Raw genomic sequence first — 27431 nt, forward strand, 5'->3', positions numbered from 1 at the left:
AAATCTGAGCTTAGTCACCAATGCTTGGATGCTGACTTGAAGTGGTGTGCAAAATAAATGTTGGGACCCAGGGACTGCGCGGCACCCTTGTTAAGACAGAACCCTGCTGAGAAAAGTGTTACGTAAAGGGGGGATAGCAGCTGGAAACACTTAGAGCAAAGTACGGAAATTAAACTTCAGAAAACAAAGTAAAGGTTTTTCTTGTGTTTCCAATTCCACTGGTAAGAAAAAGGAGGAGCTATTTCTGCTTCAGGGATGTTAGCTGATTTGTCTGCCCAAAACGGCATGTTTTTGTTAGTTCCTCAAGATTTGTTTTCAAATAAAGCGGCTTGGAAAAGGTCAAGAAGGGAGTGGTCAAAATGGCGGGAATGTGACATCATGTCCAATTATCCACTGAGAAAATCTGTTTGCTTCCCAAATCAGGCACCAATCAAATTGCTCTCATTCAGCCTTATCTGAATAGCAGGCTGCTTTGATCCCAAGTACACTTAATCGCAGAGAGACTTGCAGCCTCTATCATAATGGCCTGTTGATTATGAATGGAGATCCAAACAATTATGCTTTTCCCTTTGGTCTGTTTAACTTGATACCAGTTTTCCTGAACTATTACTATGCTATTATTAACCTCGACCCCTCATACATCAGCAAGACAATGCAGAGTTCAGTCTTCTGGTTATTTATAACATTTAAAGGGAGATATTAACAGCTGGGAAAGTTGGATATAAACTAATGAAACTAGTAATTAGAAAAACATGCTAAAGTATATTTCTGTTTAATTCTCACAGATACACAAAACCAATCCACCGCACACATTGTACCTAAATTACAATGCTCTGACAGGAGACCCAGAGGAAATGCATTATGCTATCTTACAGTAATTCATGTCTCATTTTAGGTGGTCTACAACATAGATGAAAGAGACTACATCTACATACGACCATCTGTCGAATTACCGTATGAAACCGTTTGCTTCTGGCTGCACAAGCCTCTGTTACCGCATTTCGATTTAAAGTGTAATCAGTACAGTGTTTCTGAAAAATAGCCCTGTCTGGGCATTAACTCATATTTTCAAGTTGTGTGTGAATGCCTTATTTGTTTCCCTCCCAAAATACCTCCATTATTCCGAAAAAGTCAGGCAAACAAACTGCCAGGAGATTTTCAGCACACAACAGTATCTCAGCATCAGAGGAAATGTAAGGCATCTACAGTCTCTCCTCGTTCTCATTTTCCCCATTTTTTCCTGCTTCACAATGAATTCCAGATGTGTGTGTGAGTTTAAGTGAAATTGAGTTGGTGGTGGGGGCTGAACTTATTTCCTGCGTGTTGTTCACCTATTACACTGCAAACAAAGGCAGGCGTTGAGAGTTTGAGGAACCTTTTAGGGTGTTTTAGGGGCAAAGGGATAACTGGTGTATTAATATAAACCATATACTTATACAAATTCATTTACATTGATGTTAAACTTGGCGCTTTGCGAAAAGAACACCTGAAAGTCCCGTCTGTTATTTGGCTTCTGTGAAATATCTGTAATATTTTATGCTGTTTTTTGGTTCCCTTTCAAGGGAACTCGCGTTGCGTCGATTGACGCTAAGGGAGCGCTTTGCGTGTTGATGTATTAAAGCACATGTAAAATCAGTCCAATGGCGTGACGGGACGTCAGAAGCGGGTGACGTCATGAACAAGAAAGTATAAAGCCGGTTCAAAACCCAGCCGCGACAGCTTTTGTGTCTTCACAAGCGCTCTATGTGAAATTGTCCTTGTTATTTGGTGTTATCTGTTTTATATATATATATTTATAAGACTATGGCGAGCAAGCAGCAGTTTAGAGTGTGTGTGCTCCCCTGCCCGCCTTATTTAACAGGTGGACACACGCACTTTATGTGTTGTTTGTTTGGGAGAGGAGCATGTACGGTCAGCGTTCGAGGGCGCTGACTGTGAGCACTGTATTGTATTTCCCTTGTGGACACTCCGATCCCGCCTGGTGTTTTTTAACGAGGACGCCCAGGCTCGCGTTCCCCAAGGCTCAGGTCCCGCTGCTGCCGAGGCACAGCGAAGACTTCAGACTTGGGGTTCGCGAATGGATCTGTCAGCGGGGTTAGAGACGGGCTCTGCCTTATCTCTGAATTCCCCTGACAGATCTAATGCCTCGTATCAGGGTTCGGAAGCACGCACTGTGGTTTCTTCCACCCCAATACAGGCACAAACTCTACAGCTATCCAGTTCCGTGGGACTGGATGTTGTTAGTGTTTATGCTCGTGATAATGAGGATTCGCCACCTCAGCCTCATGTTTTTGAGGAGCTCGTTGAGGTTGTAACGAGAGCGGTCGAAAGAATACATATCGATTGGCCGGCAGATAAGCAGGACGTTCGTTTAAAAAGCAAACTAGACGAACGCTTCCTGTCCTCTCATTCACAATCTCAACGCCTGAGCCTTCCGTTTTTTCCCGATCTCCACACTGAGGTGTCGAGATCGTGGACGAAACCTGTGTCATATAGAATGTACAGTGCACAATCATTACACTACTTTTCTATTTCAGAATATAAAGAGCACGGATATTTGGGGAAATGCCGAAGGTGGAAGAGACGCTCACGAGCTATCTCTCCCCTGAGTCAGCATCTTCCCTTAAAGCCACATTATTACCAACCAAACCAGTTAGATTAACTTCAGCTTCGGTGGGTAAGGCTTATTCATTGGCAGGTCAGGCTGCAGCATGTCTTCACACAATGTCGCTGCTGCAGGCATACCAGGCTGAAATGTTAGGAGACATTAATGAGGACGGGGCTATTGGCCCGAACGCAGTTTGCGAACTGCGTTGAGCCACAGATTTGTCTCTCAGGGTCGCCAAGGAGACGGTTATTTCTATCCGCCGGTCTATGGCAGCCCTTGTGGCCACTGAGAGACATTTCTGGCTCAATTTTAGCAATATTAAAGAAAATGAGAAAATATTTTTATGGATTTTCCTATCTCTTTATCTGGCCTCTTCGGCGACGCAGTGAGCACGGTCGTCGAGAGGGTTCAGGAGTCAGCCATACAAGAAACGGCTGCCTTCCAAAAACTTCTCCCTCACCAGACTCATGTCTCTGGGGTTGCTGAGCGGGAGCAGCCCCAAACTTTTAAAAACCGTGCCACACAAAAACAGAGCATGGCTTCCCGTGTTCCCCCACAAAAAGACTGGGGACACGGAAAGCGCACTCAACAGCAGCCTTCAAGGGGTAAGACGGATCTGAGGACCGTCATTATTTCCAAGAAAGCTGCAAAGAAAAGGCCTGACGTCCGAGGGCGCATGCCATCGAGGGCAGTTCCCCACCGAAGCAGTGCGGTTAACACCTCATTTTATGTTTACGGTGCCCGTCTCCCTTCGGTGCCCTCGGGGGACCGTTATGCTAACCCTGCCACCTCGTGTGTTACAGGGCGCAGCGGTCTCCAGCGACCTGAGACATATCTCAGGTGCCACCCAGAAACGTAGTGGCCCTGGGATGCCCGCCCCCTCCGAGGAGGTCCTAGAGCAGTCAGTTCAGTCGTTCCCTGCCGGTTCGCTGTTACAGGGCGATGGGCTAATTGCTCAACAAAAACTGAATCCAGAAACCAGTCTTGAGAGGTTGTTACCTTTAGTAGAATTCTTGGCAGCGTGAAGCTACTGCCAAATATTTCTCGTTAGGTCCTGCAGACCATAAGGGGCTTTCATCCCACCGTGGTGAGCCCCGAGCAGGTTCTGGTAATGGAACAAGAAGTGAAAATCCTGTTGGACATAGGGGCCATAGAATATGTACCTCCCTCCAGCAGGGACACCAGGTTTTTCAGCCGGTATTTCATCGTTCCAGAGAAGGATGGGGGGTTGCGTCCCATTTTGATTTTAATAGTTCTGTACGCTTCAGGCATGTAACTAAGGTTCAAAATGTTGAGACAAATCGTGCCACATATCAGCTCCGAGGACTGGTCTGTCACGAAAGATCTCAAGGATGCATACTTCCACTTTTCCATCCTCCCATTTCACGAGAAGTTCCTGAGATTTGCTTTGGGGAGCAAAGCATACCAATATCGAGTTCTTCCTTTCAACCTAGCACTATCACCCCACACTTTCACGTAATGCGTAGATGCAGCTCTGGCGCTACTGCGTCCTCAGGGTATTCGCATCATGAACTACATCGACGATTCGTCGATTCTAGCTCAGTCGCATCTGTTGGCAGTTCGGCATCGAGATGTCGTTCTCACCCAAATGAAAGAGCTGGGGTTACGGCTAAACGCCAAGAAGAGTGTGCGTTCTCCATTACAGAGGATCACTTTTCTAGGGGTAGTGTGGAATTCTATGCACCTGTCTCCGGCACGCATAGAGTCCATCCTGTCAGCTGTGGAAAGAATAATGCTAGGCCAGTCACTCACTGTGAAACAGTTTCAGAGACTGTTGGGTTTGATGGCAGCAGTGTCTAGCGTGATACCGTTTGGCCTGCTGTACATGAGACCCTCGCAGTGGTGGCTCACGACCAAAGGGTTTTCCCCGAGGGGCAACCCCTTTCGCATGATCAGGGTTACGCGGCGATGCCTAAGTGCCCTGGTTATGTGGAAGAAACCTTGGTTCCTGTCCCAGGTCCCTGTGTTGAGAGCTTCTTGTCGTTGCAGGATGCTAACGACAGATGCCTCCTTCACGGGCTGGGGGAGCGATCCTGGAAGGACGCTCAGTTCAGGGTAGGGGTTTTCCCCGAGGGGCAACCCCTTTTGCATGATCATGGTTACGCGGCTATGCTTACGTGCCCCGGTTATGTGGAAGAAACCTTGGTTCCTGTCCCAGGTCCTCTTGTTGAGAGCTTCTTGTCGTCGCAGGATACTAACGGCAGATGCCTCCCTCACGGGCTGGGTAGCGATCCTGGAAGGACGCTCGACTTAGGGCCTACCAGACCTCAGGGGCCACCATGTGTAGGTCCACACAGACAGCACATCGGTGGTCACCTATATAAGTCATCTAGGAGGAGACATCCTGTCGAGACAGGGGCTGAGGCCCGGGGATTAGATGTTCCAACCTGAGGTGGTGGAACAGATATGGAGGGAGTTCGGCCAGACTCAAATGGATCTGTTTGCGTCTCGAGAGATGTCTCACTGTCCAATCTGGTTCTCCCTCACGCATCCAGCTCCTCTCGGACTGGATGTGTTGATACAGACGTGGCCGAGGCTGCGTTTGTATGCTTTTCCCCCGATCGCTTTGCTCCCGGGAGTTCTGGAGAGAGTTCGCAGGGACCATCTGCGCCTTCTTCTTTTAGCCCCGCGGTGGCCGGGCAGAGTATGGTTCCCAGATCTATTGTCTCTCCTCTACGGGCCTCCTATGGAGCTTCCCGTCAGGAGAGACTCTCTGTCCCAAGCATAGGGCTCTATATTTCACTCTCGTCTCGAACTGTGGAACCTGTGGGCTTGGCCTCTGAGGGGGCCCAGCTCATAGGGTCAGGTCTCTCAACCGAGGTTGTGGAGACCATTCTACAATCCAGAGCTCCCTCCACGAGGAAACTTTATGCCTGAAGTGGAAGGTTTTCACTTCATGGTGCAGTGACCATCAGCTGAACCCAGTTAACTGCCTGGTTGGTACAGTGCTGGAGTTTCTGCAGGATCGGTTCACTGCAGGTCTTCCCGTCCACTCTGAAGGTCTATGTGGCGGCCATAGGTGCTTACCACATTCCTTTGGGTGGAATGTCTGTGGGTAAAGACCCTCTGGTATCTCGTTTTCTATGTGACACGTTAAGGCTGAGGTGTGCTGTACGCACTAGGGTACCAACTTGGGACCTGGCTATTGTCCTCCTAGGTCTTTCCCAGGCTCCCTTCGAGCTCCTGGAGGAGGTTCCAGCTAGTTTTCTTACTTTAAAAACTCTGTTCCTCCTTGCTATTTCTTCCCTTAAAAGAATAGGAGAACTTCAGGCTCTGTCAGTTGCACCCTCGTGCTTGGAATTTGCACCTGGCATGGTTAAGGCGTTCCTTCATCCTAGACCAGGTTATGTTCCTAAGGTCCCCACTAATGTGGCCCTATCTATAGTGCTGCATGCCTTCTGTCCTCCTCCGTTCCAGGATGCGGACCAGGAAAGGCACAATTTGCTATGCCCAGCGAGAGTGTTGGATGCTTACGTCCACAGAGCTGCCCTGTGGCTTAAAACCGAACAGTTATTTGTCTGCTTTGGACCCCCTAACAAGGGGTCACCTGCATCTAAGCAAAGGATGAGCAAGTGGGTGGTCGAGGCCATCTCACTTGCTTATGAGTCGACCGGACAGCCTTCCCCAATGGCCGTTCGGTCTCACTCAACTAGGAGTATGGCGGCCTCTAAGGCCTTACTGTCAGGAGTACCTCTTCAAGATGTTTGTGATGGGGCAGGCTGGTCCTCACCTCACACATTCGTTAGATTCTATGCTCTGGACGTGGACTCTACTCCAGGGTCCCGAGTGCTATCGTCTTAGTGCTGCTCGCCTGATTTCACACTGGAAAGGCACTTCTCGCTATGGTGGCGTTGGTATAGACGTTCATAACCTCGGTTCCCTGAAGAGGGAACGAAACGTTGTGTCACCTGCCATATCTCCTGCGTGCCTGTAAGCGACTTTTTCAGACCCTGCAAAGCTGTCGCGGCTGGGTTTTGAACCGGCTTTATACTTCCTGGTTCATGACGTCTCTCGCTTCTGACGTCCCGTCACGCCATTGGACTGATTTTACATGTGCTTCAATACATCAACACGCAAAACGTTCCCTTAGCGTCAATCGACGCAACGTCTCGTTCCCTCTTCAGGGAACCAAGGTTACAGTCGTAACCGAGGAAATAATTGAGAAAATAATTTGAACATTTAATGAATTTGAATTCTTGTTTTAAAAGTGATTGTTGAGTTCCATAAACACAATATATGAAAATATTGTCTGAGCTTAAGCTTTAAATCAACACTGAATTCACATCGTGTTCTTTATATGAATTCACCCAAATTATTAATAAATATAGGTTTGCCAAAGGGCGTTTCAATGTTTTACTAGTTCACTTTCTAACTTGTCATAACTGAAGCTCAGCAGAATCAAATGAAAACTCTGGGAAAAGAGACTTGAAAAAACTATAAGAAAAGAAAACAATTCCTTTCCATTCTGATTTGTGAGCATGTGTGTTTTTGCCGCAGTGTTCACATATGTCTGTATTCATGTCTATGGTTCGGAGCGTGTGTGGTCTGCTTGCACAGTGCAACCCCTGAAATAGAGTCATGACTGAAAGAAAAATACTCTCTCTATTTTTAATAAATTTTAAATCCCCTCAGCCTAAGGGCCAGAATGTAAACTGGCACAGAGTTTAACCATGATGTGTTATACAGAAACTGCCCCTATTGCATGCATGCGTCCAAGATTTGTGCACCTCATGCTTATTTGAACAAATTCTTTGAGTTGCCGACCAATTGGTGATGCACCAATTTAGGAGTCTTTATGCAACATAATAATCAATTATGTCAGGCGATTTGTGTTGTGACTGTATTCTCAGTGAACACAGACTATATTGTCATATCTTGTTTTTAGATGGTCTATCTCAGACAGGTTTGTTAAAGGGTTCAAATACATTTCTGTCATTAATAACTCACCCTCATATCGTTCCAAAACCGTAAGACTTTCGTTTATCTTCGGAACTCAAATGAAGATATTTTTGATGAAATCTGAGAGCTTTCTGACACCCCGTAGACTACAACATTATTACCACTTTCAAGGCCCAGAAAGGTAGTAGGATTTCATCATAAATATCTTAATCTGTGTTCTGAAGATGAACGAAGGTCTTACGGGTTTGGAATGGGAGAGTTTTGGGAAAGTAATTAATTAATGACAGAAGAGTAATTAATTACAGAAATTTCATTTTTTGGGTGAACTAATCCTTTAACGATAGAAATGTCTTAAAAATCATTTGGAACATAAAAGGTAATAAATATAAAAACCACATGTATGTTCAAAAACCTAAAGACCATTGCTATTTCAACAGATATCTAATTTGGAACTGTTATCGTTTTATAAATGCCAATAAGAGCTAAGAATTATCCATAACATTTGAATAAGGATAACAGATGCAATGCCACCCAGTTTTACACAACCTCTCTGAACTTGTTTGTTTGTCTTTATATTTGTCACAGTGAAGCACTTTTGATTTTTACACGCAGGCTTCTGGCAGCAGATGCTGGGAGAAGTGGCAAGAAGCAAAATATACTGACCGCCTGCAATCCGTCCGCAAAAGCTAAATATTGACTTAGTGACCTGTAATCAGATTCATACACATGACAGAATGGAAATAAACACCAACATGTGCACTTTGCCTCTAACTGCCGGCAGCCCACAACAGAGGGAGAGTGCGGGATGCTGGGAGAGCGAGGCTGCCTGAAGCTGTCTGTAAAGTTAATCTGGTAATGGGTGCACAGGAATTGGAGTTAAATGATCCCATTCACTGCATGAATAAATATATATGCAACACTAAGGTTTTTTTGTCGTTTGTTCACTAGCATTTGACGAATTGAATATCACTGCTGTCAAAAAAATCATGATGGGTTTCTTCTCACAGTTGGAAACTGTTGGTTGTGAAACTGTGCAGTGCATGTGGAGTCATATGCAAGTTATGATGTGCTGCATGTGTGAAGTTTTTTTTTATCATTACCCTCTGATGATTATATATAACCAATATAGGAACAAGGTTTTAGTGTTTAATTTTTTTTTTCAGATTTTTCTACATCATGTTCTTTGTTGTTTATCTGTTGACAGAAAGTTGGAGCAATATACTGTTACAGGTGTGATTTAATTGAACTTCACAACTGCCTGTCTGGCAGAGAGAAAGAGAAAAAGAATGAATGTTATATTCTTAGCAGACTTTCATGTGGCTGAAATCTGCATGACTGTGAATTATTCATTAGTGCATGCATGTGCGTGGCTGAGGTCAGGTCACCATATTCATATGCTGTCAGTGAGCAAGAAAACAAGAAAATGTGTTGCAGGCATATAAATGCATAATAGAGCTGAACTGCAGCTGACAAACTAGTAACACATGGGTGAAATTCAATGGTGGACATTTTTCAAGTTTAGCACTCTTTAACTAGTAGTTTTATGTGACTCTTTTCCTATAATTCCTTTTCTTACAAATCATAATAACTGACTGTTTATTCTCCTAAATAGTTAGAAAGAAATGGCTTGTTATTTTGAAGTGAAGAAATTGAGTACTGCATTAAGACCATGATAGTGATGTCTGATTCGTGAATTAATTCTTAATTCATTTTTACCCATATCTTTAAGAAAAACTGGTGGAATCACAAATTATTTTCAATGATTATTTTGTGAACTCAACCCAAACACACTGTTTTATAAAACTATTTTACATTTTGGTGAATTGGTGGATAATTCATATTAACTCGTACAAAGCCACATGTTTTCATTGTGAAAGGTAAGTCATGGCCTAATGGTAGCAGAGTTGGACTGGTGACCAGTCCAGGTTGCTGGACTGCTGAAAGGTTGCTGGTTCAATTCCAGTACCGGCAGGAATATGACTGAGGTGTCCTTGAGCAAGGCACCTAACCCCCAATCGCTCCCCGGGCGCCACTCAAGGCTGCCCGCTGCTCCGGGTGTGTGTATCCACGTTTGCAGTGTGTGTGTGTTCACTACTCACTACTCTGCTCCTAATGTGTGTCCACTTACTTGGATGGGTTAAATGCAGAGGTCAAATTCCAAGTATGGGTACTTTGAAATTCCATACTTGGAATTTGTCCTTATCCAAGTTAGTGCACTGACTGCACACACATCAGGAGTAGTGAACACATACACAGCAAACAGTGGACAGCCATTTTTCTGTGGCACCCAGGGAATGATTGGGGGTTAGGTGACTTGCTCAAGTCTTTTTCTGCCGGTATTGAGAATCAAACCTGCAACCTTATGGTTATCAGTCTGACTCTCTAACCATTGTGACTGGGACCCCTCTCTCTTTAAATATATATTTTGAGTAAGAGGATGGAGCATATCAAATACCAAAAAACAGTAGTCTGCAAATATACCTCTTGTTAATAATGTGGCTGCATTTCATAAATTGCATAGCTCTTCTCCATCGAAAGTTAATTGTAATACTAAATGGTGCCACTAAATGATTTATGAATTCAGTTTACCCTGCCGCACCACAAGAGAACATTTCCCAAGCTTAATTCTTAAACCAGATGTTTATGAATTGTGATATTGGGCCTGTGCATTATCCATCTGCTCTCAATTCATTTTCTTTTATGTCTCATATGAATTGTACACCCGTAGAACTGACGTACAAGACCTTTTAACGCATGCCAAAACATTACACGATGAAAGAAACAGAATCTTTTAACCAGATTGTTTTGTTTTGAATTACAGCATCTCCAAGTGTTGGTAAGAATTCACTCTGTATTAAGGCCAATAGACGGTGTGCTCTGAATGTGTAGATGAGTGGCGTAATGATTTTTGAAGTGCTGAGTTTGAAAGTATGCAGGATTTTTAATGCAATGTATCAGGAGGCCCAAATGGACTTGAGTGGAAGACTGATCATGTGACAAGCAAACCATTAACATTCAGTCTTCTAAGAAATCTGGAACTGGTTTAGAGCAACTGAAAGTGGTCAAACCGTTCGTATCTGCGCAAAACACACACACACACACACAGACACGTACACACACACACACACAGACACGTACACACACACACACACACACACACACACACACACACACACACACACACACACACACACACACACACACACACACACACACACACACACACACACACACACACACACACACACACACACACACACACACCTTTCTTTATTGAATAAAGGGGGAACCAATTAAATATACATTTTTATTACAAACAACATGTTGCCTCTTTGCTCTGAATGACTCTAATTGGTGCCTGAGTAGACTGTCGACCAAACAGTGAGATTTTTTTAAACAGGGTCTGCTTTAGTAACCCATTTGTCCTGCATCCATGTTAGCATGTTTTTGGCAAGACTACACATGAGAGCAGAGATTGCATGCCACTGACTCCAAGCACAATTGTAAGCTTGTGAACAGACTTTTCTGGAGCTAATTGGAAGGCGACTGAGGCTAATCAAGCCCTGGGTTCATATCCAAATATGACTGGTCTTTTGGGCCTTTGACCCAGTGTTTTACAAGGAGAGGACACAAAAGGCTATTTATGAAGTCAGTGCAAAATTTAAAGAGCCAAAAGACCAATCTGAAGACACATATCTGAATAATTTATGAGATGTTCTTCAGCTGAGATTACCAGGTTAAATAGTTTTTTAAGGTATAATGCTCATTATCACTGGTAGTTTTTCTTTTCTTGGCATCCACTTGTATTATTTTACAGCTTACTCTAGATATTGTAGTCCTCCTTGGTTCACTAAGCAGACCTGAGAGTGTGGTTAAAGCTGTGGGAAGTTCTGGCTAATACAGAATCATGCTTAATCTATTGTTTTTGATATTAAGAAAATACTACTCATTTAGCAAGTTTATGAGGCCACATTCTTCAGTTTTATATTAAATGTAATTAACAAAGCTCACCTGTCTCTAATATCTACCTTGCTTATTAGTGGTCTTGGAGCCTTTTAGCATCTTACACAGTATCTAGGATTGTAAACGGAAACTTATGCTAAAATTCAACATTGATGCTTAATAAACTTGGAGGTTATGTGGCATTCCCACATAATTGCTACAGTCATGTTTGTTTCAGTGCCCTGCAGTTATTTAATCTGCAATAATAACAGGTTTTGATGTGTATAAGCTTGGTCATATTTGAGAGGAGGAAAATGATTTTAAAACCATTGCGTAACCACAAGATTGAACCACTTAGACAAACAAACTGACACATGGTAAATTAAATTGAAATGGTGCTTCAGGGGGCCATGTTTTATGTCACATCTGAGATTAAATGTTAATGTATGATATCAGAGTTTAAGTGATTAAACAATCTTCTGTGTAAGTGGTAAATTATATTGGACCAATTAAGTAATTCAAAGAAGAACTTGGGTTAGTTGTTAAAATCCCCTTAAAAAGACAAAAGAATTATGCAATTATTTTATGCGCAGCTTGTCAGTGCAGTGCGGCTGATCGGTAGTAAATGCTGCTCCATGTGAACTCCAGAGGGCGCTCTCACGCAGACACGCCAAATATGCCCCACCGCATATTAACGACAATTTCCACGTAATCGCACTTTAACCGATTTGCATTTGAAAAAGCAACATGCGTGTGTTGATTTTTCAAATGCATGTTATAAGTGACTCAAACTCAGTGCTTTCAGATGGAGCAGCCTTTACAGAGCCGTGCATCAATGATAAGCTGCGCATAAAAAAAAATAATCGTAGCTTTTGCGATTTCAAAATCATGATAAGCCAAATCGGTTTAAGTGTGATTACATGGAAATTGCGAATAATCGTGCAGCCCTAATCAAAAAGTAAACAGAATACAGTAACAATGTAAAATATTATTACAATTTAAAATAACTTTTCTATTTGAATATATTTAAAAATGTAAAAATAAATAACTAAATATTCCTATTATGGCAAAGCTAAATTTTCAGTAGCCATAACTTCAGTCTTCGGTGTCACATTTGTCACTGAGAGCACGTCGTAGGCTACTTTAGATATATTTTTAAGATGGAAGAATGGGGTTTTACAAATGCTAGAAATTAGTGCTGGGCGGTATGACAAAAAATGTATATCACAGTATTTTTCAAAATTATACCGGTTTCACAGTATATGACAGTATCATTTTTTTTCAAACATGACTGGATGTTAACCACATTTTCTACTGATTGAGAGAGAAAATACTGTGAAAAAAATTTGGGAAGGGAGAAAATCTTTTTTGTTATCTTTTGCACTCCCTCGCAAAGATATTTGCATTCCCATACAAAACTTTTGCGTTCCCTCACAAAGATATTTGCGTTTCCCACGTAAAAACGGTTGTGACCTCGGACAGACACTTACTGTTTAATGTCCTGTTGGCAGTGTTTCAAACAGCTCCGTACGTTACCAATGAAGCGTTTCATAGTGTTTGAACTTGCACTCAAATATAAAGAAATGCAGTCAGTGCTTAACTCAAGGAGTTCAGTAGCTAAAGTTGGCAATATATACACAGATTCAAATTTCCCGGATCAATATTTGTGAGCTAAACGTTGTTAAAACACAAATGACACCTATTTACAATCATAGTAACGTAGACAACGAGCTACAATCCAATTTCCAGGCCCTTATTTGGACTTGTCTTTCAACCGCCTGCTTAGAGACAAATTTATATTATAAAGCTCGGTTTGAGGAAATTTGGGTTGTAGCTCCGAGCTCACAACAGTTTTTTGTGTGGGAACGCAATTATCTTGGCAAGGGAATGTTTTGCGAGGGAACACAAAAGACTATTTTTTAAAAAAATAATTCTCCCATCCCAAATTTTTTCCACCACCACGTCTCTTTAGTGGCTCTGTAGCAAGGCCTCACAAAATGATGCTGTTTATAAAGAGGTGCCAGCAGGAGGCGCTTTAGGAGCAGCAGAAATAGCGGTCTCCATGGTAATGGCTGTACACAAAGCAGCGCAGCGCTCATAAACCCTGGTTTATCAGGAAAGATAAAGAAAGATTAAATGAAAATAACATTGAAACTTTTCTAAAGACAGTCAGTTCCCTTCAAAGATACATTCATATAAAACACCTGCACCGCGTTTTGACTTTGAAACATGCAGTGCTCATGTTTATTCAACAATGTTAAAGCCTTTTTGAAAATCTATATGTGGCGGGCAGTGTTGATATTGTGAATCAATGTATGGGAAACACTGTAATATAATTTGACAGGTATCAATTATAGTTTAACCTATCCATCTTCACCGTCATGCTTAGTAACACATACAGCTGTTCCCAAGGGGGTAATCCATCAGCCGAAACTGAAGCCTAGCGGGAGCCGCCATTGTAGCAGAACTTCACCTGCTGTTAGCATTCCATTGACTCCCATTCATTTTGGCATCACTTTGACAGCGAATAACTTTACATCTGAGGCGTCCAAAGACTTAATTTGTCCATTATTTTTTTCTAAAGAAACACGACAATGTATAAAAGGCTCCATTACTTCTTATGTTATGGCCCCGTAGAAGCCGTTTTTGTAAAAATAGGCTAACGATTGCGTCATAATCACGCGACTTTCTGTCGCACAATAGAGACATTACCGTATAGACAGGAGGAGAAGCTCGCAGGCAATCTTTTACTGTCTATGAGGCAATCGGGGGGACATAGAGGCATAAAGTCAAGGGAGAAGCCCATAGATAGAGAGTCCATAAAAGCAACGGGACAAAATATTTCAACAACGTTTTTGAGGAATTAGGTGATTCAGATTTGTCTTGGCACAGCTACTAGAATATTTACAACTGTCAGACTGTCGTCAAGCTCAGTTTGAGCCTGCGCAGTCGATCAGCCATCAGGCAGGAAGTGCAATAATCGGGCTTCAGTCTTCTCCGTTGAAATCAATGGGGTCGCTGTGTCCATTTCTTTTACTGTCTATGGCTGTTCCTCACCACAGTGCAACAGTGAAAAGGGAGCCCTCTCAAACAGTGGTGCGCTGCACCGCCGTTCCGAACGTTGTTTAAGCGACATACACCAGTATTGCGGTATATAAAAAAATTAATATCATAACAAAAATAAACACCGGTATTCGGTATGAACCGGTATACCACCCAGCACTACTAGAAATGTGTCTTTCAAATGATAGATGGGTATTAAAGAGCACACCCAGGTTTTCATAACGGAAGACGAAGACTGACAGAATATCCATCAAGTGTTAGACAGCATTTTAGATTACAGCGAGCAGAGGTTTTTGGTCCAATAATTAGAATCTCTAGTAATTTCCTACTTGATTCTGAAAAAAGTCATCCAATTTTGTATATCAGCTATGCATTCCGCTAATTTTGGGAATTGGTAAGTTTTGTCGGGGCGAGAAGAAATATAGAGCCGAGTATCATCAACGTAACAGTGAAAACCAATTCCATGCTTCCTAATGATATCTCCCAAGGGTAGCATGTACAGGGTGAAAAGAAACAGTCCTAGTACTGAGCCTTGGGGTACTCCATACTGAACTTGTGATCAATGTGACACTTATTGGTTTACTGCTGCAAACTGATAACGGTCAGATAAGTATGATTTGAACCATGCCAATGCAATTCCACTAATGCCAACATCATTTGAGTCTATTCAAAAGAATGTTGTGGTTGATAGTATCAAATGCAGCACTAAGATCCAATAACACTAATAAAAAGATACAATCACGATCGGATGATAACACCAAATAATTTGTAACTCTAATGAGAGCAGTCTCAGTATTATGATATGGTCTAAATTTTGACTGGAAATCCTCGCAGATACCATATCTTTCTAAAAAGGAACATATGTGGGGATACTGCCTTTTCTAGTATCTTTGACAGAAAAGGTAGATTCGAGATTTTACCTTGACTAATTTTGTAAGATCAAGTTGCGTTTTTTTAATACGCGGTTTAATAATAGCTAGCTTAAAAGCTTTAGGTACGTATCCTAATGACAAATATGAATTATTGTTTATGAACCCTTTATTATTCTTCGGACACCACTTATTGAGTGAGCCAGCCATTGAGTGAGGATAGTCTGCAAAGAATCTCATCATTATGCGAAAAGGAAGAGGGCCAGAGCATATTACAGTGTCTGACATCATACTTGTGAGTTCACACACCTCTTTAATGTTACTTTTAGTGATCTCAAACTGGTGAAGTCAGACATCATTAGTGCCGACGTGAATAATAATCTTAGATAATTTACGATTAGCATTAGCCAAGACTTTTAAATTTGCTTTGATGTCAGGCGCTCTGGCTTCCGATAAAAAACATGTGACTAAGGTGGCTCCATGTAATAGAATCGCCAATAACTAGGGCACTTTTCAACAGGATTCTCAGTGGGTGCATCACTGAGTGGGGAGAAACTGCTTGATGTTCTAATCGTAACGGAACAGCTGTGTTTTGTCCCGTGACTATGCCGTCTCACAGTCACTCAGTTGCCCTCCTGCACGGGCTCTACAACCGGAACCAAACAATGTACATGGTTCGCTAGGCTAGTTGCATCCAAAGCAGTATCTAAAGCCCTTGCATTCTTACCATGCTCGATTAAAGGTTTGATGCATGTCTTTAATCTGAAATGTTCTCCGTCAGCCTGACAATCTCCCTGCATTTATCACATGTGTAACCCTCAGCGCCAGTGTTGGGAGTAACTCGTTACAAAAGTAATGCATTACAGTAACATATTACGTTTTGCTGTAACGCAGTAGTGTAAGGCATTACAAATCAATTTTCAGTAATATTTTACTCGGTACATGTTCGGTAAGGCTTGCGTTACAACAGACTTTTAGTTTTAATTGTAAAACAAACAAACAAACAAAAAACAGCAAGACCGACAGACATTAACGAATGAAAGATGCAAGTAGGCTAAATTACCTATTCGTGGTCAGTCAATAGCCGCGTGTGGTGTCCAAGACTGTAATTAAAGACTAAATGGCAGCGTGTGATATATTTGTATAGCGATTTATTTTTTACAGGAGTGCCGTGAGGTATGATTTCGGCCTCTGTGCTCACGCTGGCCAGAGGAAAAGCGGCTAATGGTGAAGATGGCATGAAGAAGACTACATTCGCGAGATGGACGTATGAGCATTAGGCTATTCGTTCTGTTTTCTTTCTAAACAGTTAGGCTATGTTTATGTTGTATTTTTCATGTTTTCATCACGCAATCATGTTTTTGATGCCGTGGTGACGCGTTCATGTAAGGGCGGCGGCGCTGCCGATAAAGCACCTAAAAGCTGTCACAAAGAACCGGCAAAAGCAATGATTATGAATATGTCAAATATAGCAAGGAGACATGCTGATTGTTTATTAATAAAGTCAAGATGAAGTTGACGATGCTGACTCGCGATCTTCGCAGTAGGCTAGTGAATGCACCAGAGAGAAATGCACATTTCATTTCATAAGCAGAGAGCAGTCTGTTTTCTTTCGTTTTGAATTGTTCTGTTTACAAGTAGACATTTAAATATAGATATATTTTTCAGGTCCGTACAATTAATACAAAACGAAATTCACTTTAAAGAAAGGCTTCGTGTCTTCTGTGTAAGGTGTCTGTGAAAGTTTTAAAGCAGTCTTTTAGGCCCCGTTCACACTGCAGGCAAAAGTGGCCCAAATCTGATTTTTTTGGGGTCAAGTGACCAGGTCAGACTTCTTCAGAGGTAGTGTGAACACTCAAATCTAGCCCAGATCTGATTTTTTCAAATCAGATTTAGACCACATACATATGTGGTCCTGAATCAGACCCAGATCTGATTTTTTTCAATGCGGCCGCAGTGTGAACAATCAAGGCGGATTTGATGCGACTTTTACGTCAATCTACGTCGACATTTGTCACAATTATGTGCTGGCGAAGCCCTAGACACAACAAACACAGACAGTAGCCTAACATTAAAAACTTGACTAGATATGGAGAACAGCGATGAAGCGATTCAATGAGAGTGAGGTGTTAGATCTAAGTAGTATATGGGGAGATACTTCAATTCAAGCTAGAAGGACCTACCGTAACTGCTCCGTTTTTGAAAAAATTGCACACGAAATGGAAGAACGGGGACACAGGAGAACAGCGTCTCAGTGAAACTAGTCACGTCATATTCCTACCACTCCTGGCTTCGTCTATGCGTCCACACAGATCTCTGTAGTGAATTTGCAACCATAAACCCGCAAAAGTTTCCATTACACAAACATTATGAAATAAATGTGAATATGCTTACTTCCTCCATAACCTCCCGAACTTTAGTGCAACCGCGTGCTGCGTCTGATGTCATTGTTATTGTTCTTTTGCGCATGCCGGTTAGTTTGAAACCTCAAACAGTTCACACTGCAATCAGATATAGGTCACATTTTAAAAGGTAATGTGAACAGCCAATCAAAAAATCGGATCTGAGCAAAAAATCTGAATTGAGCATTAGGACTTGCGGTGTGAACGGGGCCTTAGTGCCGCTTCAGAGCGGTCGCGTGCGTAACGGAGAACTGTCACGTCTGTAACATTGTTTTTTCCTCATAAATGCGAACACGAAAAATAAAATAAAATGAATATTTTATGTTCTGTGGAGAGCCAACCCTTCTTCATTAGATTTGCGCAGTGTAATTCACAGAATTACAACAACAAAAAAATTGTTGCCTCCTAAAAGTTAAAGATTTTTTTTGTCACACATGACTGTCGATTTCCCTAATATTAAATATAAAACTCATGTGTAGACTGATATTTTTCTAATGTCTGGACTCCTTTCTGGGAGGAGCCTATGGATAAACAGACGTTTCAATATTTTGGTATTAATGCATTTTCTGAGAATTTATATAATTATATAAGTTATGACTGCAAGTCTGCAAATGTCATGTCCATAACGCTGGAATTCCCAAATTTTAAATAATTTATCCTCAACTAGTTTTGTGGTGTAGGTCTACATATTTTATAATGTAAAGTTAACTTCAAATAATACTAATAGTAATTTAAAGATGTGGTTGCATTGGATCTGGACGGTATGGATAACGCTGGGAGTTGGAAGGGGTGTGTCGCCATTCTGCAGGTTCGTGGATCTGAGTGTCGCGATTTCGGTTTCATATCGCATATCGTTACAGCCCTAGTCATTTTAGAATGTTAAGTTCTACTTCTGTATAGTTATTTTGGTGAAAGTAACTCAAAAGTAATACAGGAGTAATGTAACGCATTACAATTCTGAGACAGTAATATTGTAAGGTAATGAATTACTTTTAAATAACAGTAACAAGTAATATATAATGTATTACAGTTTGGAAGTGACTTGCACAACACTGCTCAGCGCTGACAGAGAAGTCTAAACTATACATGTGGCAGCCAGTGCAAGCAACAATTAACAGGAGAAGAAGACATGACTCACCGTGTTTGTTGCCAAACCCTACTCACCACAATTGTTTGATGGACTAAAAGATGAGCATGCGAGAGAAAAAAGACGGCAAGCACAGATGGCAGGTTAACGGGCAAGCAAAATGCTAGCGCGTTGTGCTAGCGATAATGATTTAGATTAAAGCTAGCGATGTCAGATTAATTTGACAGACAATGTTAGATATTATCAGAAATATTGTGATGATTAAGTAATATTAAGCAATATAAACAGCAAGGATAGAGAATAGAGATTAAAACAAAGCTATATGGAGCAACAAACACAATCCACTCAAGCAGACAGGAAACCGCTGTGCAACAGTGAAAACGGTCCAGTATTGAGTGTAACAAGGTCATAAGCAGCTATTATTTCCCTTACTGGCGCCATGTATTTGACTCCGGAGTCAGAGCGATCAGACAGTCCGCGAGGCCTCAATGAGGGGGATTATTGCTATTAAAAAGGAAAAAAATCGGTGGAGAGGACCTAACAGAGACCCACAGTCCGCCTTTATTCAGTGGCTTTCTTACTGTATGGCCAGTGCTTAAACCAATACATGTTCTATTAGCATTTCATGTGAAGGTCCCTTGGTTTTGGAAAATAAAATCCAATACTGTTAAGATTTGCTTGACTTTGCCTAATTGTAGTGGCTTATCTTAATCCTAAATTTACAAATACTTTAGTATCAACAAAAACCCATTCATGAAAACGTCTCGGTTACGTATGTAACCCTAGTTCCCTGATAGGGAACGAGACGCTGCGTCAAACGCTGCGGGAACGCCCCTGCGTTGTGCGTCATGAAGCACGTATGGAATCAGCCCAATGGAGAGATGAAACGTCATAGGCGGGTGACGTCATCGACCAGGAAACTATAAAGCACCCCAAAAACACAAGCGCATTAGCTTCTGATAGGCTTGAAGGAAGCGCTAACGGGAGTGCCGGGAGTATGGCGGAGCGACGCAGCGTCTCGTTCCCTATCAGGGAACTAGGGTTACATACGTAACCGAGACGTTCCCTTTCAAGGGAACTTCGAGCTGCGTCAAACGCTGCGGGAACGCGAATACCCACGTCGCCATAGGACCAAATGACCGTCATGTGAGACTAGCGCACAGAGGACGAGAGCACCTGTGCCCCAGGGGTAGAGCTTAAGTCTAGGTCATAGAACTTAATAAAAGTATGCGGTGAAGACCATCCAGCCGCATCACAAACATCACTCAGGGAAACCCCCGACAAAAGAGCTTTAGAAGCAGCCATACTCCTGGTAGAGTGAGCTCGGACAACCAAAGGTGAAGGCTGGCCAGCCGACTCATAAGCAAGTGAGATAGCCTCAACCACCCACTTGCTCATTCTCTGTTTAGACGCCGGACACCCTTTCCTGGGTGGCCCGAAACATACAAAAAGTTGTTCCGATTTCCTCCACAGGGCAGCTCTGTGGACATAAGCGTCTAATGCCCTAACAGGGCAGAGTGAATTAAGTTTCTCCTGGTCCGATGACATAAATGGAGGAGGACAGAAAGCCTGCAGAACCGTAGGTCTAACAATATTAGTAGGAACCTTAGGAACGTAACCTGGTCTAGGATGCAGAAAAGCTTTAACCATGCCAGGTGCAAATTCCAGGCACGAGGGTGAAACCGACAGAGCCTGCAAATCTCCGATTCTTTTTAGTGAAGAGATAGCAAGCAAAAAGATAGTCTTAAAAGTGAGAAACTTCTCGGGAACTTCTTCGATAGGTTCAAAAGGAGCTAGGGAAAGACCTTCTAATACAATGGCCAGATCCCAAGTCGGCACCCTCGTACGAACTGCTGGCCTCAGCCTCAAAGTGCCACGGAGGAAACGAGTTATAAGCGGGTGTCTCCCAAGAGAAACTCCACTGAAAGGGACGTGGTAAGCAGCTAGTGCCGCCACATACACCTTTAGTGTGGAGGGGGATAACCCTGTGGAGAAGCGCTCCTGCAGGAATTCCAGCACTGCACCCACTGGGCAGTTAACTGGGTCCTGCAGGTGTTCTCCACACCAAGAAGTGAAAAGTTTCCACTTCAAGGCATAAAGCTTCCTCGTGGATGGAGCTCTGGAGTTAAGAATGGTCTCAACAACCTCGGTTGAGAGACCGGAGTCTATGAGCTGGGCCCCCTCAGAGGCCAAGCCCACAGTTTCCACAATTCTGGGCGGGGGTGAAGTATCGTGCCCCCCGCCTAGGAGAGTAGATCCCTCCTGACCGGGAGCTCCAAAGGAGAACCGTCCAGGAGAGAAATCAGGTCCGCAAACCATACTCGGGCCGGCCAGAACGGGGCTACTAGTAGTAGACTGACCCCGTCCCGGCGGACCCTCTCCAGAACTCCTGGTAACAGAGCAATCGGGGGAAAGGCGTACAGACGTGACCTCGGCCACGGCTGCACCATAGCATCCAACCCCAGGGGGGCTGGAAGAGTGATGGAGAACCACCGATGACAATGAGTGGTCTCCTTGGAAGCGAATAGGTCCACCTCGGCGCGACCGAAACTCAACCAAAGGAGCTCCACCACCTCGGGGTGGAGTCTCCATTCCCCTGGCCTCGGCCCCTGCCTCGACAGGGAGTCTGCTACCACATTCAAATACCCAGGGAGATACATTGCTCTCAGAGATAGTAGCTTCCCTTGGGACCACAGGAGGATCTGACGGGCCAACTTGTAAAGCCGGCGAGACCGCAGGCCCCCCTGATGATTTATATAAGAGACCACCGACGTGTTGTCTGATTGAACTAACACATGATGGCCTCTCAGGTCTGTTAGGAAGTGTTTCAGAGCCTGAAACACAGCCAACATCTCTAGACAATTTATGTGCCACGAAAGATGATGATCCTGCCACAGACCTTGGGCTGGGCGACCACTCATGACCGCCCCCCACCCTGTGAGGGAAGCATCCGTCGTTAGCGTTATGCGACGACAAAGAGCCCCCAGCACAGGACCTTTGGATAGGAACCAAGTTTCTCTCCACATGACCAGAGCACGAAGGCAGCGCCGCGTGACTTTGAACGTGCGGAGCGGATTTCCCCTCGGGGAGAATCCCTTGGTCCTGAGCCACCACTGTAGCGGTCTCATGTACAACAGGCCGCAAGGTATAACGTTGGACGCTGCTGCCATCAGACCCAACAGTCTCTGAAACTGCTTGACAGTGAGTAGCTGGCCTAGCTTCACTTGTTTCACAGCTGAGAGAATCGAAGCGATGCGGGTCGGAGAGAGTCGCGCCCGCATCGATACCGAATCCCAAACGACACCCAGAAAAGTGGTCTTCTGGGAAGGAGATAATACACTTTTCTTTGCGTTCAGCCTCAACCCCAACTTTCTGATATGAGCGAGGACGACATCTCGATGCCGAACCGCCATCTGCTCGGTCTGAGCTAAAATCAACCAATCGTCGATGTAATTGAGAATACGAATGCCCTGAAGCCTCAGAGGCACTAGTGCTGCATCCATGCATTTCGTGAAAGTGCGGGGAGATAAAGCTAGGCCAAACGGAAGAACCTTGTACTGGTACGCCTCGCCCCCGAAGGCGAACCTCAGGAACTTCCTGTGTTGTGGAAGGATGGACACATGGAAGTATGCGTCCTTCAGATCTATCGTGACAAACCAGTCCTCGGACCTGATTTGAGACACGATCTGCTTGATAGTGAGCATCTTGAATTTTAGCTTCCCTACCGAGCGATTCAATATGCGCAGGTCTAAAATTGGACGCAACCCCCCATCCTTCTTTGGAACGATGAAATATCGGCTGTAATAACCTGACTCCAAACTGGGAGGAGGAACCCGTTCTATAGCCTCTTTTTGAAGGAGCGTTTTCACCTCTTGTTCCAATACCAGAGCCTGCTCGGGGCCCACCACTGTGTGCAGAACCCCTCTGAATTTTGGTGGACGACACCTGAACTGGATAGCATAACCCTTTTCTACTGTCTGCAGGACCCAATGAGATATTTTTGGAAGGCTTTTCCACTCTGCCAGAAATTCTACTAAGGGTACCAGCCTCTCGAGACTGGCCTCTGGTGTAACTTGAGCAGCAGACGCAGCGCCCTGTAACGGCGCACCGGCAGGGAACAACTGGTCTGACCGCTCTGAGACCCTCCTCAGAGGGAGCGAGCGTCCCTCGGGAAAGCGCTCGCTGGGATCGTCTGTGCCCCGGCATAAAGGCGGGGTTGGCAGAACGAGCCCCTGAGGGCACCGAGGAGGAATGGGCACCGTAAAAAGAGGTGAACACCTTTCCGCCTCGGTGGGGACCACCCTCAGCATCCTGAACGGCTTGGCGTCAGGACTTCTTCTTAGCCGAAGCCTTCTTAGCCAATATAACTGTCCTCAGATCAGTTCTACTGGGAGAAGGCTTCGGCTGAGAGTGTCGCGGCTGAGCCCACTGTCCAGCAGGGGGAGCACGAGACGCGACACTCTGCCTCTGCTGCGCTCTATGTGATGAGCTCGAAGACGGCCGGGGCTGCTCCCGCCCAGCAGCCCCAGGGACATGAACTTTAAGGGGAAGAAACTTTTTAAAAGCTGCAGTTTGTTTCTTTTCTTCTTGGAATTTATCGATAACTGAATTCACAGCATCACCAAACAACCCCATGGGAGAAAGAGGAGCATCTAAAAGAAAAGCTTTTTCTCTCTCTTTAATATTAGTCTGATTTAACCACAAATGTCTTTCTGCGGCCACCAGAGCTGCCATAGAACGACCCATTAATTTGGCCGATTCTCTGGTGGCACGCAGGGATAAATCAGCAGCCTGACGCAGTTCACGAACTACGTCAGTACTGACCTCCTCACTCTCACTCATGTCCCTTAGCAGATCAGCCTGGTATGCCTGCAAGATTGACATAGTATGCAGACATGACGCAGCCTGACCTGCTGCCGAATATGCTTTACCCACTAAAGCCGAAGTGTTTCTTAAAGGCTTGGTGGGTAATGCCGGTGCCTTAAAAGATGATGCTGCTTCGGGGGAGAGATGGCTCGCAAGCGTCTCTTCCACACGAGGCAAAGCACCATAACCATGAGCCTTGGCTCCCATAATATTAGCGTATGTTGAAGTCTGGGGACTAAACACTCTATATGACACCGGTTTTCTCCATGATTTCGACACCTCGGTGTGGAGATCATGGAAAAACGGCAGGCACCGGCGTGGAGGCTGCACACGTGACGGCAAAAATCTCTCATCCAACTTTGATTTAGAAACAGACTCCTGTCTAGTCACTGGCCATTCAATATTAAGTTTTTCAACAGCTCTTGTTAACACCTCCATAAGCTCATCACTCTTAGGAGTGTGGGGTGGCGAATCCTCCACATCTCCCTCAACACTAACAACATCAAGTTCCTCAGAACTGGATAGCTGCAGCATTGGTGCCTCAGCCCGAGCGGAAGAAACCGCAGCGCGTGCTTCCGAACCCGGGACTGAGGCACTGGATCTCACAGGTGAAGGGAGAGATAAGGCAGAGCCCGTCTCAAACCCCGCTGTGAGATCCATCTGCGATCCCCACGATAAGCGCCGCCGCTCTGCCTCGGCAGAAGCGGGACCCGAACCGCGGGGAGCGCGCACCGAACCGCTCTCCTCAAAGAGCGACCGGCGGGAGCGGAGCGTCCTTAACGGCAAACGCTCGCAATGCTCACAGTCTGCTCCCTCGAGAGCAAACTGGGCATGCTGAACTCCCAAACAAACAACACAAAGATCATGTGTATCCCCGCTCGTTAAATAACGCGAGCAGGGAGGAACACACTTTCTAAACTGCTGTTCGTCCGCCATAATCTCTCAATATATATATATATATAGGGATAAATTGTTTGTGTGGTGCAGGGTATGTAAGACAGACAATATCACACAGGGACAGATTCACATGTAGCGCGACTGAAAGCACAGAAGCTAATGCGCTTGTGTTTTTGGGGTGCTTTATAGTTTCCTGGTCGATGACGTCACCCGCCTATGACGTTTCATCTCTCCATTGGGCTGATTCCATACGTGCTTCATGACGCACAACGCAGGGGCGTTCCCGCAGCGTTTGACGCAGCTCGAAGTTCCCTTGAAAGGGAACTCTGCATTCATGAACATTGAATAACTGCCTCTATATATCTACCATCTAAAGATCGTTTGACTTCCCTGTGTCTCTTTTTAGCACAATGTGTAAAAAGTTTAGTAAACATTCATTTATTATCAGAGTTGCTATTGTGCAACAATTGTCCTTTGTAATGAAGCCTGCTGTCCTATAGCCATATATGAATAAATGGTGAATTTCTTTATACAGCTAAAATATTGTTTAAATAATATTGTTTATTTTATTTAGTTTAGATTTGTTTCACTTTTTTGGCCACTGTATATTTCCCATTATTATATTTGTACTAGTTTCGATGTTACTAATAAACATAGGTGTAAAGTCCAGGTTCAGAAAGTAAAAGTCCTCCTCAGTATTTTGTTCCAATCACCTGGATTTGCTAATTAGCACAGTTTTTCAGCCAGGTGATATAACTAATTAGTGCAATCAGCTGGCTGAGTTCATGGGTGGAATAAACATATGGCAGGACTTTTACTTTGACCTTTCTTGGCTTTACACCTTTGCTAATAAGAGAGAACCAGGTAAATTATATATACACTCACCGGCCACTTTGGTACACTTGTCATACATTTAAGCATGCAGACATGGTCAAGACAATCTGCTGAAGTTCAAACTGAGCATCAGAATGGGGAAGAAATGTGATTTAAGTTAAATTAAACTTGACACGGCCGTTCTGTGGGCGAAAATGCCTTGTTGATGCCAGATGACAATGGCCAGACTGGTTTGAGCCAATAGAAAGGCAACAGTAAGATATTGCTGCAGAAGAGCATCTGTGAAAGCAAGAGGTGGACAGTAACAAAGTACATGTACTAGAGTACTGTACTTAAGTAAAGTACAGATACTCAAAAAGTGTCCTTGAGTATTATTTTTTCTGGAAACTTTTTACTTGAACTTCACTACATTTGAAAGACAAATATCATACTTTTTACTCCACTACATTTCTGTTAAGGTCCTTGAGTAGAAAGTAGTAACGTCAGTCAGGGGATGATTTTGGTTGCAGGGGTTGCATTTTGGTTGGAAATGAAAGTCAGGTTGACATCAGAATGACAACAGAACCCGACGACAGACTGACATCAACATCCAACGCTGGACAGACGTTGGATTTTGGTTGGAAATGAAAGTCGGGTTGACGTCAGAACCCGACTGATGTTGGTTTCTGACATCAACCCAATTTTCATTTTCAACCACAATAATATAACACTCTGTCCAACGTTGGAGATCAATGTCAATCTGATGTTGGATTCTGACATCAACCTGATTTTCATTTTCAACGTTGGGTTTTGTCTTCTGAATGTGAATTTTGTCATCGTTTTGGAGCACACTATCTTATAGATAACATTAAGGGTAACATATATTTATATAATAGGCCCAAACATTTCATAGAGACTTTAAATAGGGCACTATTTGAGGGAATGAGAACATGATCTTTTTTGTTTTACCTTGTAGGATGTAACAACGGGGTCCCTGTCATCAGAGGTGGCCAGTAACAAAGTACATTTACTTGAGTACTGTACTTAAGTACACTTTAAATTATCTTATTTACTTTTTACCAGTGGTGGTAAGTAACGACGTAAAAATACTTCGTTACTTTACTTAAGTATTTTTTTCAGGGATCTGTACTTTACTTGAGTATGTTTCATTTGCATCTACTTTTACTCTTACTCCACTACAATATTAAAGACAAAGTTTACTTTTTACTCCGTTACATTTCCCCATGCCCGCTCAAAGTATTTATTACACTGCCTTTCCAAACCAATGAAAAACTTGGTTTTATTTTCAAAAAAAGAACGCGCGAGCTCTTCGCACACATAGCATTCAGTTCGCCATTGTGGAAGATGACTGCAGAACCAGGTGAAGGTGCAGCTCTGCCCAGTAATGATCCCGAGATTCCCGCTTACCTTGTATCTTGAACATCTTCTGTTTGATGCAGCTAATGTTATGGAACATGTCTATTGCAAAGCTGCCAACTCTCACTCATTCGGTGTGAGACTCACGCAATTGACACTTTCCACATGCTCTCACGACACATCCATTTTCTCACGCAGAGAAAAATCGCGAAGCAAAGAGGACCCTGACACCGACAGGCAAGACAGAGTAGGTTACTTTTGATATGAAACAAATTCTCAGCTCTCAGATTCTGTCAATTTTATTACGAAATTCAAACAATAAATACCGTTTTGGAGCTTTTAAATGTGACGTGACAAATAGCTATCGCCTGCTAGGGGTGCCGTTAATCTCTTTACTACTAGTTAATTGTAAATAAACACAAATTAATAATAATAGGTAGCCTATGTTAAAAGATGCAGTACAACTTACCGAAATGTATATACCTTATACATAATATCAATAAATCAGTGTTTTTCAACCGCGGAAAGAGGTCAATAAAACAAGAACAAAATGTCACATAGCGTTACATTTACCTCAGGAAAAAAAC

This window comes from Siphateles boraxobius, unplaced genomic scaffold, assembly GCF_051911475.1.
Source record: "Siphateles boraxobius isolate OS27281-9 unplaced genomic scaffold, OSU_SipBor_1 16, whole genome shotgun sequence".
Taxonomy (NCBI): Eukaryota; Metazoa; Chordata; class Actinopteri; order Cypriniformes; family Leuciscidae; genus Siphateles; species Siphateles boraxobius.